Below are 16,953 nucleotides of genomic sequence, written 5' to 3'. Positions count from 1 at the left end.
GAAGCTCTCCCCATTAACTTGTCTTAAACTTCAAAGAGGAACGAGCCGCCAGCGGACTACACGCGAAGGTGAAATACAAGAACGGCGGCACACTGCCCACTTGGGGAAGAGTGGGTGCGGGGGAGGTATTGTTGACAATGATGACATTCCTCATCTGCCTCTGCCCTACTCTGTTGAGATGCTGTCCCTTTATAATTACGTCGTGTCGGTCTTGCTTCTTCTCTTAGATTTTCTATATTTTATTTATTGTTTCTCCTCCCATTCGCTGTTTCTTTTTTTTCTCTCTCTCTTTTCTTTTTTTCTCTTTTTACTTTTCTTTTAACCCCTTTCCTCCTGTCTCGACAGGCTATAAGACCCGGAACATGTGTAAATATTATTATGCCTTCAAAAAGACGAGGTTCCCGTCGAAACGTCGGCACAATACACAGTTGTTATGTGAAAGCGCATCTACACACACACACACACACACATTTATATATATATATATATATATATATATATATATATATATATATATATATATATATATATATATATTTATATATATATATATATATGTGCACGGTGACTGACGCGCTAGAAGGTGTGATCAGTGCTGTATAACACAAATCGTGTTCTTCCGATGTTTAGTTACCGAAGGCCGGCGATATTTTTTGCCGTGACCATTGCACAGCGCACTTTGCTGGTACAGCTGTCAGCACCTATAACACGAACGCTCCAACGCGTGCCCTGCAGCAGTTTGATTGAGGCAGTAAAACTCAGCCTTCTGCCCACTGATGATTGATGATGATATATGGTGTTTTTTGGCGCTAGGGCCATTTGATGGCCAAAGAGCGCCAGTTCATGGGCCAACGAATGTGGACTATGATTGTGATTAGCGGCTGTATAGGGGCCATAATGTTCCTCGCGGTAAGGCGGGTAAAAACTTACAAGTAATAAAACCATGACACTGCCGTGAAATGCGTGTGTGGTGTGAATAGATGACAAAAGTTGGTGATAATGTAAAACGATGGTGGACATGTATGGCATTAGCACAAGTACCTCACTCGTTCATACCCTTGCGTCCAAGGGCCGTGAGGCAAGTGCTTTCCTGTGTAGCCACCGCAGCAAAAACCTCCCTGGAGAGGTCGTGCTACGGGATGCCCGGGTATATGATCTGAAAATTATGAATTTCTTTTAAAAACGCTGACAATGATTTATGACTAAAAAGCGGTTCCCTACCAACAAACATTGTAGGGTGTAAAGGTATATGTTGTCGGTAGGGTAATAGAAAATGCAGTTTTCTTAGAGTTTCTAATTGTTTACATTGGATTAAAACGTGAAGGACTGTTGATGCCTCACCATATTTGTCACACAATGGTGGATCGCCACAGGACAAAAGATATGTGTGTGTCGTGTATGTGTGTTCTATCCTGAGTCTCGTTAGTATTACCTCTGTATGACGTGATTTTGATACTGGCAGCCAATGACCAAGGTGTGGCTTAATAATGTGTAGTTTGTTTTCTGTGTGTGTATCCCACTTGCTCTGCCAGTAGTCCCTGAGGTTTCGTTTGAGAGACGGCTCAAGATCAAGGGCCGGGATTAATATGGCCGTAAGGGCAGTGCTTTTGTGGACGGATGCAGCGAGCTGATCCGCCCTAACGTTGCCTTGGATCTCACGGTGCCCTGGCACCCAGCACACTACAACACGTTGTTTGAGTGTGTAGAGTATGCAAAAAATGGAGTAAAGTGAGAGAAGGACCGAGTTTTTTTGTTTTTTAAGACTGTGCAGAGCCGTTACCACACTGAGGGAGTCTGTATAATTTACTGCTTTTTGTATTTGTAATTGTTTGATGTGTTTAGCTTCCACAAGTATCGCGTAAGCTTCCGCTGTGAAAATACTTGTGCCTCGATGTAGAGGGCCAGCATCCGAAAAGGATGGGCCGACAGCAGCGTAGGACACAGAGGAGTTAGACTTGGAGGCATCTGTAAAGAACTCAGGGCATGTGTAGTTGTGTTGAAGTTCCAGGAACTATGTTCGGATAAGGGCAATAGATGCATGTTTTGTTACTTCTAGGAAAGACACATCGCAGTCTGTAGTCTGCCATTGCCACGGTGGCGGGTACGCTACAGGAGCCATTAAACTGTGTTCAAGTGACACTCCAGTTTCTTCAGCTAGACCCTTCAGGCGAACTGAGAGGGGCTGCCTCATCGAAGGCCTGTTTTGAAACAGAATATAGCTCGACAGATCCCTAATAGTAGAGTATGAGGGGTGCTTCTTCTCTGCTTTCACCTTAAGAAAATATACAAAGGACATGTAAGTTCTCTGTAGATGAAGCGACCATTCATTTGACTAAACGTAAAGACTTTCTACAGGGCTGGTGCGAAAAGCATCCGTAGAAAGGCGGATGCCCAATTAGTGCACGGGATCCAGCATCTTCAAAGCACTTTGAGTTGCAAACTGATATACAACAGCCCCATAATCTAAGCGGGTGCGATTGAGGCTTCGATACAGATTCATGAGGCATTGCCTATCACTACCCCAAGTAGTACGTGACAACACTTATAACATTCATGGCTTTTAAACATTTTGTTTTTAAATACTTGATGTGCGGTAGGAAGGTCAACTTGTTGTCCAACATTAAGCCTAAGAATTTATGCTCGGCTTTGACAGACAGACGTTGCCCATTCAGTCGAATGTCAGGTTCCGAGTGCATGCCTCTCTTTCGAGAGAACAAGACACACGTGCTTTTTTGTGGGTTAAGTCGAAATCCGTTTTCATCTGCCCATTTGGAGACCTTGTTTAAACCCAGCTGAACCTGCCGCTCACACATTGCCAAGTTGCATGACTTGAAGCGAAGCTGGACATCGTCGACATATGTACAATAGAACATATTGCGGGGGATGGACAAGTGCAAGGAATTCATTTTGATGAGAAAAAGTGTGCAGCTAAGTACACCACCTTGTGGCACGCCTGTTTCCTGGACAAATGTTTGGGAAGGAACCGTGCCCACTCGGACATGGAATGTCCGGTTTGACAGGTAACTTTTGATTATGTGAAACATTCTTCCGCGCACGCCAAGGTGGGACAGGTCTCTTAGAATTTCAAAACGCCATGTTGTATCATAAGCCTTTTCGATATCGAGGAACACAGAGAGAAAATATTGTTTATAAACGAAGGCATCTCTGATCTGTGCCTCGATACGAACAAGGTGGTCTCTGGTGGATCTATTTTCTCGAAACCCGCACTGAAATGGGTCGAGCAAATTGTTTGTTTCAAGGATATGTACAAGTCGGCAGTTTATCATTTTTTCGAAGACTTTGCACAAGGAGCTTGTAAGTGCAATAGGTCTATAGCTTGAAGCTAAAGAAGGGTCCTTGCCCTCTTTCAAAATGGGAATAATAATAGCCTCTTTCCTGGAGGTAGGGATAGTGCCAGAAAAACAGATAGCATTGTGTAAACAAAGTAGGGTTTTTCGTGTTTCGGCTGGTAGGTTTTTTAACATTTCGTACACCACACGGTCAGAACCTGGGGCAGAAGTACTGCAGGAGTTTAGAGATGTTCGGAGCTCAGCTAGACTGAAAGCTTGGTTATACGCCTCATATCTAGTAGATTTGTGTTAGAGTTTCTGCTTTTCTATTCTTGTTGTGTATTTTTGGAAAGTGTCGGTATATTGGGACGAGCTGGATATCCGTTCAAAGTGTGCACCGAGGAAGTTTGCTTGATCTTCTAAGGTATCACCCTGAGTGTTTACAAGTGCAAGTGTGTGTATTTATTTTCCTGCTATCCTACCGACCATGTTTCAGACTTTAGCCTCCTGTGTGTATGAATTTACGCTTGACAAAAACTTCTGCCATCTTTCTCCTCTGGCCTGCCGACGCATTCTCCTGCCTTGAGACTTTATTTTCTTAAAGCTCTCAAGGTTTTCCGCTGTCGACGAGTTTCGCAGCCACCTCCATGCCCTGTTCTGTTCCTTTCGCGCATTACGACACTCTGCGTTCCACCATGGGACGTGTCACTTGTTGGGCTGTCCAGATGTTTGTGGGATGCATTTGGTTGCTGCGTTAATTAGGAGAGCTGTGAAGTACTGCACAGCTTCATATATGCTTATCCCACATATGTCAGTCCAACATAACTGAGCATTGTTATGAAACTGTTCCCAGTCGGCTTTGTGTATAAGCCATTTGGGAACTCGTGGAGGACATTCGTATGATGTTTGTGTACTCAAAAAAACAGGAAAATGGTCACTTCCGTAGGGATTATTTAGAACTTTCCATTGGAGTAATGGTACAAGTGAAGGAGATGCGATGCTGAGATCTATGGAAAAGTAGGTTTTGTTGGCAAGGTTATAATATTGTTACGTTTGAAAGAGACTGGTAGACGTTGAAAGGGGCCGTTTATTAGGTCGTTAGAGGCAGCTCAGAAGCGGCCGACTGGTTAAAGATCCTCCTGATCCTCTTCTTCCTCTCTCGCTCTGGGCGACGAGCGCGTTCCCCGTATACGCTTCTTCGTCTTCGTGCATGTACGCCACATTCCTCTCCGCGCAGACGAAGGCCGCCGGATGAGTCAGTCAAGTTGTCGTGGCGTGTAAAGTTTCAGGCGGCCAACATGAACCACTTGAGTTTTGGCAGCTCGTCGACCACTCGCCGTGAGACGAGCTATTACATAGTTGACCTCTGTAAGTCTGTCGACAATGACAAAAGGTCCATCGTAAGTGGCCAAAAACTTTTGGCATAACCCGCGCTTGCGCATCGGAGTCCACAACCACACCAGATCACCACGGCGATAAATCACTGGTCGATGGTGAATGTCATAGCGTGCCTTAGCTTTGTCTTGCGACGCCAATGTGCGTAGTCGAGCTATGCGACGCGCCTCTTCGGCGAGGCAGAGAGTCTCGGCGACAGTGACGTTGTCGTGGTCACAGAAAGGCAATATTGTGTCGATTGTGTGCCGGGGCGAACGTGCATAAAGCAAAAAGAAAGGGCTATAGCATGTAATCTCATGCTTCGCGGTGTTGAACGCGTAAGTAATGAACGGAAGTACGTCATCCCAGTTCTTGTGGTCGCATGAGACATACATAGACAACATGTTGACAATGGTGCGGTTGGTACGCTCCGTCAGCCCATTAGTTTGGGGGTGGTATGGTGTCAAGTGACGCAGGCGGGATTCACATAAACGGAGTAGCTCCTCCACGACATCCGCTGTGAATTGTCGGCCACGATCGCTGATAATCAGGCGAGGTGGGCCGTGTCGGAGGATGACGTACAGTAACAAAAACGACGAGACTTCACTGGCAGTTGCGGAGGGGACGGCCGCCGTCTCGCAGTAGCGTGTGTGGTAGTCGACGCAAACAATTATCCATCGGTTGCCCTTAGCCGATTTTGAAAAGGGGCCGAGAAAGTCAATCCCCACTTGTTCGAAAGGTGCGCTTGGAGTAGGCATCAGTTGTAGAAGACCAGCTGGACCAGTTGATGGACGTTTGTGACGCTGGCATTGCATGCAGCTTGCCACATAACTCTCAACGGACTTTTGCATACCAGGCCAATAAAAGCGCTCTTTAGTCCGGTGAAGCGTCCGCGCCAAACCTAAATGTCCAGATGTAGGGTCGTCGTGCATGACACTCATAATAACGGTTCGCAGGCTCTCCGGGACCACTAGAAGGAAACGTGCGCCACTGCTGGAGAGGTTCCTTTTGAACAACAGTCCATCACGCATACAGAAACGGCGTGCACTAGTGGAAGCGGATGCAGCGGCGAATAGTGGTGCTAGTTTAGCGTCCTTCTGCTGTTCCGCTATGAAACTGGGATAGTCTGGGAACGTAGGCGACACAGACGCTACAAGCTGGTCAAGGTCATCGGATTCACAGTCAGTTGTGCTAAGTGGCATACGAGAAAGACAGTCCGCGTCAGCATGTCGACGACCACTCTTGTAAGCGAAGGTAAAACTGTATTCTTGTAGCCGGAGGGCCCAGCGCGCAAGGCGGCCACAAGGGTCACGAAGGTTGACAAGCCAACACAACGAGTGGTGGTCGGTTACGACTGTGAATGGGCGTCCGTACAGGTAAGACCTAAACCGCTGGATTGCAAATAATACCGCCAGGCATTCTTGTTCCGTAACAGTGTAGTTTTGTTCCGGCCTGCTTAAGGAGCGACTTGCGTATGTGATGACGTGTTCGCGGTCGCCGTAACGTTGTACTAGGACGGCTCCAATACCTATGCCGCTAGCATCCGTATGAAGCTCTGTCGGAGCAGAAGGACTGAAGTGCTGAAGGACGGGTCGTGACGTCAGCAAAAACTTCATTTGACGGAATGAAGATTCGCACTCCGGAGTCCACTCAAAGGAATTGTCCTTTCGTAAGAGGCATGTGAGAGGATACGCAACGTCGGCAAACTTCGGAATAAAGCGGCGGAAGTACGAACAAAGCCCCAGGAAACTACGAAGCTCCTTGACGGAACGCGACGCATTGAACGCCTCAACTGCTGCTGTCTTCTGGGGGTCAGGGCGGATGCCATCCTTGTCAACGAGATGCCCGAGCACAAGCGTCTGGCGGTCTCCGAAGTGGCATTTCTTCGAATTTAAAATTAGGCCAGCATTTCGGATGCAGTTCAAAACAGTATCCAGACGAGAGTTGTGTTCACTGAACGTGCGGCCAAAGATGACGACGTCGTCGAGGTAGCACATGCAGATGTTCCACTTCAAGCCACGAAGAATGGTGTCCATAAACCTCTCGAACGTTGCCGGTGCATTGCACAGTCCAAAGGGCATCACGTTGAATTCAAAGAGCCCATCAGGGGTTACAAAGGCAGTCTTTTTCTTGTCCTCTGGGTGCATCAGAATTTGCCAATAACCGGACCGTAAGTCTACGGAGGAAAAATAAGAGGCCGAATGTAAGCAGTCTATTGCGTCCTCTATACGGGGCAGTGGGTATACGTCCTTTTTAGTCACGGCATTCAGTCGGCGATAGTCGACGCAAAATCTCCAAGATCCATCTTTCTTCTTAACAAGGATTACCGGTGCTGCCCACGGACTTGCTGACTCTTGTACCACTCCCTTTTGCATCATTTACTGCACTTGGTCGTTGATAATTTGTCTTTCTGACGGGGAAACACGATATGGTTTTTGGCGAATCGGACTTGCCACGCCAGTGTTGATGGTATGGCGCGTTCGAGACAGGGGGACAGGGATTACTTTGCCCTTCTGTGCAAAGTCAAATACCGAAGCGTGCTTCAACAGCACATTCATTAAAGTTAGGCGCTCGCTTGAGCTGAGCGACTTATTTATCATTTCCATAAGCGCCCCGTCCAAATTGTGACAACCAGTTCCGTCACGTTCTTCCGGCACGTCTGTGAGCTCGACCACTGATAAGGTCACGTGTTCTTTGCTGACCGAAGCTAATTTCAAACCATTGGGTAGTGTCACGGGCTCAGAGGAACAATTTACAGTCCATAGGCCATTTCGTCCGCCATCTATCGACACCACACAATGGGGAACCAACACATTCTTCTTCACGCAGTTTATGTGCATTGGTTCTACGCTCGCATCGAAGCTGTCAGAATCCGCTCCGCGACAAACAACAGGAACACGTACGGTAGACAACGCAGGTATGAACGTATCGCCACAGACACACAGCGTAGTTTGATCATTCGCTGGAGTTTCCAGAAGTTCTGACGGCATCTGGCCACTCACAAAGACTTTCCCCGTGCGACAGTCTACAGTGGCACCACATTCTCGCAAGAAGTGTATGCCGAGAATGACATCATGTGTCGACCGAGGAATAATCGCAAATTCTGTCGTTATCATAAGGCCTCCCAAAAATACTTCAGCACTACACACACCAATAGGGCGCAACGGCTCTCCACTCACTCCACAGAACGTCGAAGTTTCATCCCAGGTAAAAACAACTTTCCGCCCTAACACGTCTTTAAAGGAAGCACTCATCACGGAAATCGTTGCACCTGTGTCCACCAAGGCCATCACAGGCACATAATCCACCAAAACACGCACTCTGTTTTTAAACATACACACAGGAGGTATTTCTGTCAGTAGCACGTTTCCAGCGACCTCACCCCCATTGGCCGCGCTGGCTAGTTTTCCGGTGGCGAAGAGGGCGCTTTGCGACGCAGCGGTGAAGGAGAACGATGAGCACGAGGTCGCGGTGGGGGCGTTAAACTCCTGTCAGATGCCGGGGAGACGTTGCGGAAGTTGCTGGGCCAATAGTTGTCATCAGGTGGTATGTGGGCCGGCCGCCGGACACCATGAGGCTGTTCGAAGGGTCGTGAAAAATCAGATGGTTGGTGATACCGAGGAGTCACCCGACGGTTGCAAAATCGCGATATGTGGCCTGGCACACCGCAGGAATAGCACACCGGCCGAGGTCGAAACGTCGGTCGCTCGTCGTTGAATCGAGCGTCATCATTTGTTCTTGTGTAACGTATGTACTGGTCAGGTACGTCGTACCGAGACGTCGGGTGTCGAGGAGGCATGCGCTGAAAGCGTCGGTCATACCGTGACGCGGGAAATCTGGTTGTCATCCTTGACCGTGGGGCTGGGCTGTATTCCACAGTTGCCGCGCTCATCGTCGGTTGCCATGGTGTCAAAGGAGGCACATCCATAGCCTCGCGTGGCAGAGACAACTCGCGATGATCAGCTGTCGAACACGGCATTTCTCGGTGTGACAGTTCCTCACGAACAATCTGTCGAATGGCAGAAAAAAGGTCGAGGCCAGGATTCGTGTCCACACTGGCAACAGTTGTAACGTTAGCCAGCCGACCAAACTTGGGCGAAATTCGACGCATCTTGAGTGTTTCAAACGTTCGGCAATGCTGAATGACGTCGGACACTGAACTGAGGCTTTCTTTTCCAATTAGAAAATTATACACGTCCTCAGCGATCCCTTTGAGCAGATGCCCAACTTTGTCTTCTTCCGACATGGTAGCACAGACCACCTTGCACAACCTTAACACTTCTTCTATGTAAGTGGTGCATGTCTCACCTGGTAGCTGTGCCCGTTGCGACAGTGTTTGCTCAGCCCGCTTCTTTCTAGCAACCGAGTCGCCGAAACACACCCTGAGCTCTTCAACAAAACGATCCCACGTCGTGAGTGCGTCCTCGTGGTTCTCGTACCATACCAGTGCGGTGTCGGTCAGGGAGGCTAGCAGGGAGGCTACGTTGGCTAGCATAGCGGCTGCATCCCAACCATTGGACTTGCCCACACGTTTGTACTTGGTGAGCCAGGCGTCGACATCTTCTTCGGCTTTTCCTCCGAAGGGCGGTGGAATTCGGTAGTACGGAGGCGGGCCAGACGGTGCCGTCCTGGAAACGCCTGCTTCTTCGGGCATGTCGAAGTCACTCACGGCAGATGGTGGGATACCGGCAAGTCGACGGCTTCGTCGAAGCTGTGGCAGTGATCGTTCCGTAGTTGAAGCGCTTACCCAGCTCCTCCACCACTCTGTTACGTTTGAAAGAGACTGGTAGACGTTGAAAGGGGCCGTTTATTAGGTCGTTAGAGGCAGCTCAGAAGCGGCCGACTGGTTAAAGATCCTCCTGATCCTCTTCTTCCTCTCTCGCTCTGGGCGACGAGCGCGTTCCCCGTATACGCTTCTTCGTCTTCGTGCATGTACGCCACAATATGTTGCCTTTTCCTATTCAACAGACAGACACCGGAGGAGAAAAGGAACTGTTCAATGAGACGACCTCGTGCATTGCAGCGAGAATCACCCCATAGACTGCCTATGAGCATTCAGGTCACTAAGAACCAGATAAGGTTCGGGTAGTTGATCAATTAAGGACTCGAATTCTCGTTTTCCAAGACGGTGGTGTGGATACCCTGGCCGCTGCAAGAGCTTGCAGCGGCCGTGGTTGTCGCCGTAGGGACGAGTGGCAGGGCAACCTTGGCTGTTCCCGCCGTGGGTGGGGGCATTGGCGACCACCTGAGCACACTGTGCCTGGCATGGGCAGTTGCCGCAGGTCGTTGTAGTGCTGCCCCCTGTTGCACTACAACGACGAACGATGGTTTGTTTGTGAAAAGACCAGATACTTTTTGACGGGCTTCTCGGAAAGTAATGTTTTGTGTGATTTTGATTGTAACAATTTCTTTTTTCCCTTTTCCATGTTGGACAGGTTCGGGAGTATGCGGGATGGGCACCATCGCAGTTTGCGCAGTGGGCCCCATCCTCATCCTTAGACACGTCCGTAGCGTGTCCTGTGGTGGCACACTTTCCACAGGTGAGTTGGCCGCGGCATCTCTGAGAGCCGTGACCAAAACGCTGGCATTTGAAGCAACGTCGTGGGTTGGGAATGTAGGGTCTCACATTCAACTTCAAGGATCCTGTTTCGAAATGTTCAGGCAGGGTACTGGTGAAAAATGTCAAAATTATGTGTTTTGTTGGTATTTCCTTCTTATCCCGCCTAATTTTGATTCTTTGTACTTGTGTCACCTGCTGGTCCTTCCAGCCCTCGAGGAGCTCTGCTTCAGTCAGGTCAAGCAAGTCTTGATCAGATACAACGCCTCGGCAAGTGTTGAGTGAGCGGTGTGGTGTAATTGAGATAGGTATGTTTCCAAATCATTCTAGTTTTGAGAGGTTTTCATACTGGCTATGACTTTTTACCTCGAGGAGGAGATCCCCACTGGCCATTCTTGTAGCCTGGTAACCTGGTCGAAGTGTAGTGGTGAGGCATTTGGAAACAACGAAAGTTGAAATAGTTCTGGCGTTCTTTTCAGCGGTTTCACAATGGATTACATGGTAGCGGGGAAAGGTATCTTTCGGTTTGCTGAAATAATTGCAAAAGTCTTCGGTGTGCCCTCTCTTCGAGAGAGGATGATCGTGCAATGAAGGGAGAGAAGAAAAAGCCATAAACTAAATATGAGTTCGGCAGCCATGCCAGCCACTCACCATGGAGCCCAACACGGGGACGTGACAAGTCCTAAATTCATATGAGGCATGTCAACGTCAGCTGTACACAGCCGCTCTAACCAAATATATTGTGCCCAAGACAGAGCACATACACAAGGTTAACCCTTGCCGCCAAGAAAAATCGGAAGTGAATGGAAGAGAGAAGAAGACAGGATAGATTTAAAGATGAGAAAAGACTAAGATGTAAAGAGAGTGAGAATTAGGAAAAGGCGACTACCAATTTCCCCTGGTTGGGTCAGCCCAGGGGTGCCGTCTACGTGAAGCCGGGGCCAAAGGGGTGTGTTGCCTCTGCCGGGGGGCCTTAAAGGTCCAATCACCCAGCATTGGCTCAACCCCCAGGATCCCCTTTTCCCCGGACACGGCAAAGCCACGCACGGCTAGGCGTGGGAGGGAGCCGAAACTCCCCCGTTAGCTCGGGTCCATGGTGTCGCTACACACCAAATGCCTAGTTGCGCAGGCGCCCCTGCGGGCAGCCTTCTGCCCACTCCCTTTCTCCTTTGGTTTCCTTGAGCAGAGCTCTCTCAGCTTCGTAGCGGCTGTTGCTATAGAAGGGAGTGGAAGGCTGGTTGCATGGTGTCCGTCTTGTCTTGTCGTGGCTGCTGCTGCTTCTTCAGGGATGAAAACCAGGGTTTTTAAATACTTTGCTACAACTCGACTTTATGTACAAGAACTTATTTACAATTTTACAAGACTCTTCACCGTTTGAAATGGCGCATGTTGCCTCGGCAGAGCCGATAGTGCAGAGCACTCTTTGCTGCGACCAGAAGGACTGCGAGGAGTCGGGAGCTAGGTTTTAACCCCTCGGTCGCCCTTCCCTATTTTACTCATGGCCAACTAAAACATTTCAGTCCATTTATTGGACAGACTAAAACACATGTCGCCGTCCTCTTCTCTGGCTCTCTTATTCAAACACTTGACCTCTCAGTACGAGAGAGAGAAACGAAAGGACCGGCCTCCACACGATGTTGCGCAAACGCACACGATGGTGGCACCGTTTCAGCTGCGGGCCCATACCATTACTACGATATTACTACGCTGTCCGGCATGACAGCCGTCTCGCAGACTCTAGTCCAGATGAATGGGTGTCGATACACTGGATGTCCTTACGTCGACCACCGGACAGAACCTTCAAATCTAGGCAATGCCCACAATGTTGCCAACAAGTTTTTTCACTCTGCGCATGCGTCAGTATTCGTGCGTACCATGGAGTCAATATACTAACTTTATATTAACTCTATGGTGCGTACCTAGGAAGAGGTTTTATGGAGATTTTTCAAACTAGCGATTTTCGATGGTGGCATCGTTAGGTCGCAGCCGATTTCTTCGGAATGCCGCCACGCCGGTTGTTGAGGCCTGATGGGTGTTCTCTGTAAGTACTTACATACCTTTTGCTGTACTTTGTCCTCCTGAGTCGTGCAACTTTCGTGTGGACCACTTGGTACATGAACCGTATGAACAGCCCATAGCAATTACAATATACGACTCCTTGACAGACAGACTTCGCAGGCTGCACTGCGCTGCCTTGCCACAACAGGTAGGCAGATGTCTCTTATTTGGAGTTGTACTCTGCCCTGCTATTTAATGTCCCATATGTAACAGCCAGAAATGCCTGTTCATATCATATAGGGCTATTCTGCCGAGATTCGAGAACACTTTCCCAGAGGCTTCCCATGTAGATAAGCACAAAAAGGCTAAATTCTCTTAGTCATCCTCTCATTACGCTAATAGCGGGAATGGCGAAATTAAATTGTGTCGCGTTGATCATTTGGGAGTGAGAGAATAACGCTGGTATTATTGTAATGGCTTCGCATGCTTAGGTTGAAACATACATGCGTACGCTTTGGTGGAACTGCGATTATTTCCGGTCAAAAAAAAAATCATCGCTTCAAGCGCGTTAAGAGATACGGCACAAACACCTTTTGCGTAGGAGATACTGTACAATCACCTTGCAAACGCACAAGGTGGTGAGGCCGAACTTGTGAATGCAGTTTGGTCAATTTGTATTTGTTTTTAATGCGTGCTTCTCAGCAGCGCACGTGTACGACGATGAAGCCGAACGTGTAAATGCCATTTTAGTCAATTTGTATTTGACTTTACCACTTGCTTTTTCGCAGCACACGCGCATGGCAGTGAAGTCAAACTTTTTATTGGTCTTTGCTTTTTTGCAGGCATAGAGATGCGTGTTCCAAGTTCAAAACGGTGCGTATTATCCTTTACATTAATTTAACAACTTACGTTTTTCTTGAATTATGTGGAGGCCTTTGTAATTGACTTGCCACCAAAATCCCAAACTGTCATAATAAAGAAGAACACGTCATCTATTGGTGCTCTTTACACACTGCTGTACCAGAAAGTCGACATGGAGGCTACCCCTCATGTGAATAAATACTGGGCGACAGAAGCGCTATGGGATGAATGTGTGCGCAACTATTCAGTCGAGCTGACATCTTCAAAGCCCAGAGATTGGGATCACGCATTGCCCCAAATTTACTGACAAACTTACTGCTACGCTCGAGAGTGTACCGAGACAAGTGTCCCTGGAGCGTAGTGGTGCCAACACTTGCACATATTATGTACGAGTGCTCTTCATGTCTCAGTGAGGTGAACTCAATACAGACCAACACAATACCACATCGGTCATTAGAAATACAACTCTCTGAGAAGGCCTTGAAGAGCCTAGTGGTTGCCTTGGACCAGGCCCAGTAAGTTGGCAGTCGATGAAGCCCTAAGAGCCCTTCGCTCTGAAGAACGTTTCAGCTATATAAACGTTCCCTCTATTCTTGTTACAGTCCAACTTATTCAAGCTTGTTTGGACTATTCGCTTTGCTAACATCTGTGGCATCCCCTCCTGGTCCTTTTACTCCAAAGCCTGTCATAGACACTAAAAAGCTTTTGCTTCTCAAAGTTTGTTTACTTTCAGCTAGAATCTGATTCTTCACTATCATCTACTGAGTAAGCTGCTTTATTAAATTGAAATTATAGCATCTCAATGGATTGACAGAAACTGCAACCAAAAAGCGAATAGAACAGCGACTGAAATGTAGTATTTAATTATTAAAGCGGCATGTTGGGCTTGTAAATACATTATTCTTGTGCACTGCAGCACATTTTAATGCACTGAAACATGTTTTACTGAAAAAGCGAAAGTTCGGCTAGTTCCTGGCTTATGCTTACATGTAAAAACAGGGTAAAATGACAGTGAGACAGATGGAAGAAGGGAAGATAAGGGCTGAACTCACAACTAAAAGTTATTATAAGGAACACACACATATATCAGGCAGAGGACCTATAGTGACATGGCCCACCGTGGTGACTGCGCAGTATTCTTTTTTGTCTTTGTAATTTTGTGCTGTTTTACAGCAAAAGATGTTACGAGATCAAAACAGGGGCACGTGCCACGCCGTAGTTGTCCACCGCCGCCGGCGTCCGCAATCAATAACTCGGGTTAATGAAAAAAAAACCTAGTAACAAGGACACAGTGGGGCTCAAACACGGGTCCACTGCGTGCAAGCTCAGTATTCTACCACTGAGCCACGCCTTTTTTTCCCTTTAATGAATGAAATTATCACCAGTAAAGTACACAGAACATACTTCATCAGAAGTCAGGCAAACACACACAAGCGTCAAGAACGCCACGCCTTTTTTTTTATTGCCTTCTTGACTACAGGTCCAGCTGATCTGACAATCACTATCACACGTGTTCTATGCGTGATAACACATCGAACGAAGATATTACATCTTCAACACAGTCGGTGGTCTTATACACATCTCGCATTTTTATAACAGCTTCCACGAAACACTCATTACGGACAGAACTCTCACATCACGGTGTCTGTACGATAGCATACTACGCCAAACCGAATAAAGACCAAGTAAAATATAACATGCAAATTTTGCACAGAACTATCACACGGCAAAAAACGAATTTCACATGGAGTAAAAGGTAAATCTTTTTTTAAAGTCCTCTGTAAAATGTCCCAAAAGAAAATAGCGTTCTTACAATTAATAAACACATGTTCAATGGTCTCAGGTTTGTTACACAGAAGACAGCTGCTTCCCCATGGTACATACATCCTTCTCTCTTGAAGCCACGTTTCTACTGGCAAAGTTCTCGTATGAAGTTTAAAAAAGAAGGTTTTCACATTAGGTGGCATACACATGTTTTTCACTCGCTTTAGTACGTCATGACCATATGATTTTTCATTATTTGAACGGTACAGGGGCACAGGAAAAACTGCTTGATACTTGTTTACAAACTTGCTTTAGGCAGTCTTGAGTCGGGAAAACAATCACATCATTATGAGTAATAAAATGTTTTAAAACAGCGAAAGAACAACCAGTCGTCGCACAATGAAAATAGCGTAACCAGTAGGTCATTCCATGCTCCAACCCATTACAAAAGCTTGTTCTTGATCACCTATTAACTGTGGCGCATAGCCAATTCAGGCAAAATTCATCGTCATCAGCAACTGCATGAACAATTGGCACAAATGTTCGTGCAAGTGTTTAGCAAATATTACGCTTTTCAGAAGAATGATGAAACATAGCATAGCGAATGCCGGCCTACTATCCAGAAATTATTATTATTAATACCGTAGTGCATACCCAGCAAGTGTGCTTGCAGCAGTTACCCAATCTTCTTGTGGCGTAGATGAAATCAACTCAAAGTTTCTAAAAAACACTGCATTGTATTCATCAATTTACTTGTCCTTAATCTTTTCGCAATCTATTCAGACCTCCACTTTGCCGCTTGACTGGAAGGTGGGGAAGGTGGTCCCTCTGCACAAATCTGGTAACACACAGTCTCCTCTCAATTACAGACCAATTTTCCTAACCAGTGTTCCTTGTAAAATGTTAGAACATATAATTTACTCCAACCTTGTCTCATTCCTGGAATCAAATTCTTTTTTTACTTCCTACCAGCACGGATTCCGAAAAAGTTACTCATGTGAAACCCAACTTCTTTATTTTACTAATGACATAGGATCGGCTTTAGATCACGGCTCACTTGTGCATTGCATTTTTCTTGACTTTCAAAAAGCTTTCGATAAAGTACCTCACCAATTACTCCTCCTGAAAATTAGTGCCTTAAACATTGACCCGAACATTCTTAAATGAATTGAATGCTTTCTGACTAATCGCACTCAGTTTGTAACAACTAATGGCTATAACTCACCTCTTTCTAAAGTAACATCTAGCGTACCCCAAGGTTCCGTATTAGGCCCTTTACTCTTTCTTATATATATTAATGATCTCCCAGACAGCATTAACTCCGCTATAAGGTTATTTGCAGATGATTGTGTAATTTACCGCGAAATAAACAATGAATATGATAACCAATTTCTACAGTCAGACCTTGACACTGTCTCAACCTGGTGCAATAAATGGCTTATGACTCTCAACTCTAACAAATCTAAATGCATGTCAATAACCCGGCGATCTATTTCTCCCCCCTGTACCTACAGAATTAACGCCGTTCCCCTCCAGCATGTCTCTTCATATAAGTACCTCGGCGTTTACATTACCAACAATCTATCTTGGCACACGCATGTTACCTACATTTGTAATAACGCTAACCGAACGCTAGGATACTTACGCCGCAACTTTTCTCGCGCTCCGCTGTCCCTCAAAATTCTATTATACCGATCACTAATTCGCCCAAAGCTTGAGTACGCGTCCGCTATATGGGATCCCGTGCAGCAAAATTTAATTAACGCGTTAGAATCTGTTCAGAACCGCTCAGTTCGGTTCATTTGTTCTAATTATTCCCGTACTGCTAGCATATCAAAAATGAAATCTAACCTTGACCTACCCAATTTAACTGTCCGGAGGAAACTGGCGTGACTGCATTTTTTTCATAAGATATTTTTTCACAATCCATCAATGAAGCGAGACCTCATTTCACAACCATCATACCACTCATCGCGCATTGATCATCAGCATAAGGTTGCCATTCCGTTTTGCCGCACCAAATTCTTTTCAGCAGCCTTCTTACCGAAAACAGCCGCCGATTGGAACCACCTTCCCTCTTCCGTTGTATCAATAACAGACCCTTTGTTA

The sequence above is a fragment of the Rhipicephalus microplus genome, chromosome X, assembly GCF_043290135.1.
Source record: "Rhipicephalus microplus isolate Deutch F79 chromosome X, USDA_Rmic, whole genome shotgun sequence".
NCBI classification, from domain to species: domain Eukaryota; kingdom Metazoa; phylum Arthropoda; class Arachnida; order Ixodida; family Ixodidae; genus Rhipicephalus; species Rhipicephalus microplus.
The sequence above is the reverse complement of the archived record's forward strand: the minus strand, read 5'-3'. Positions refer to the sequence as shown.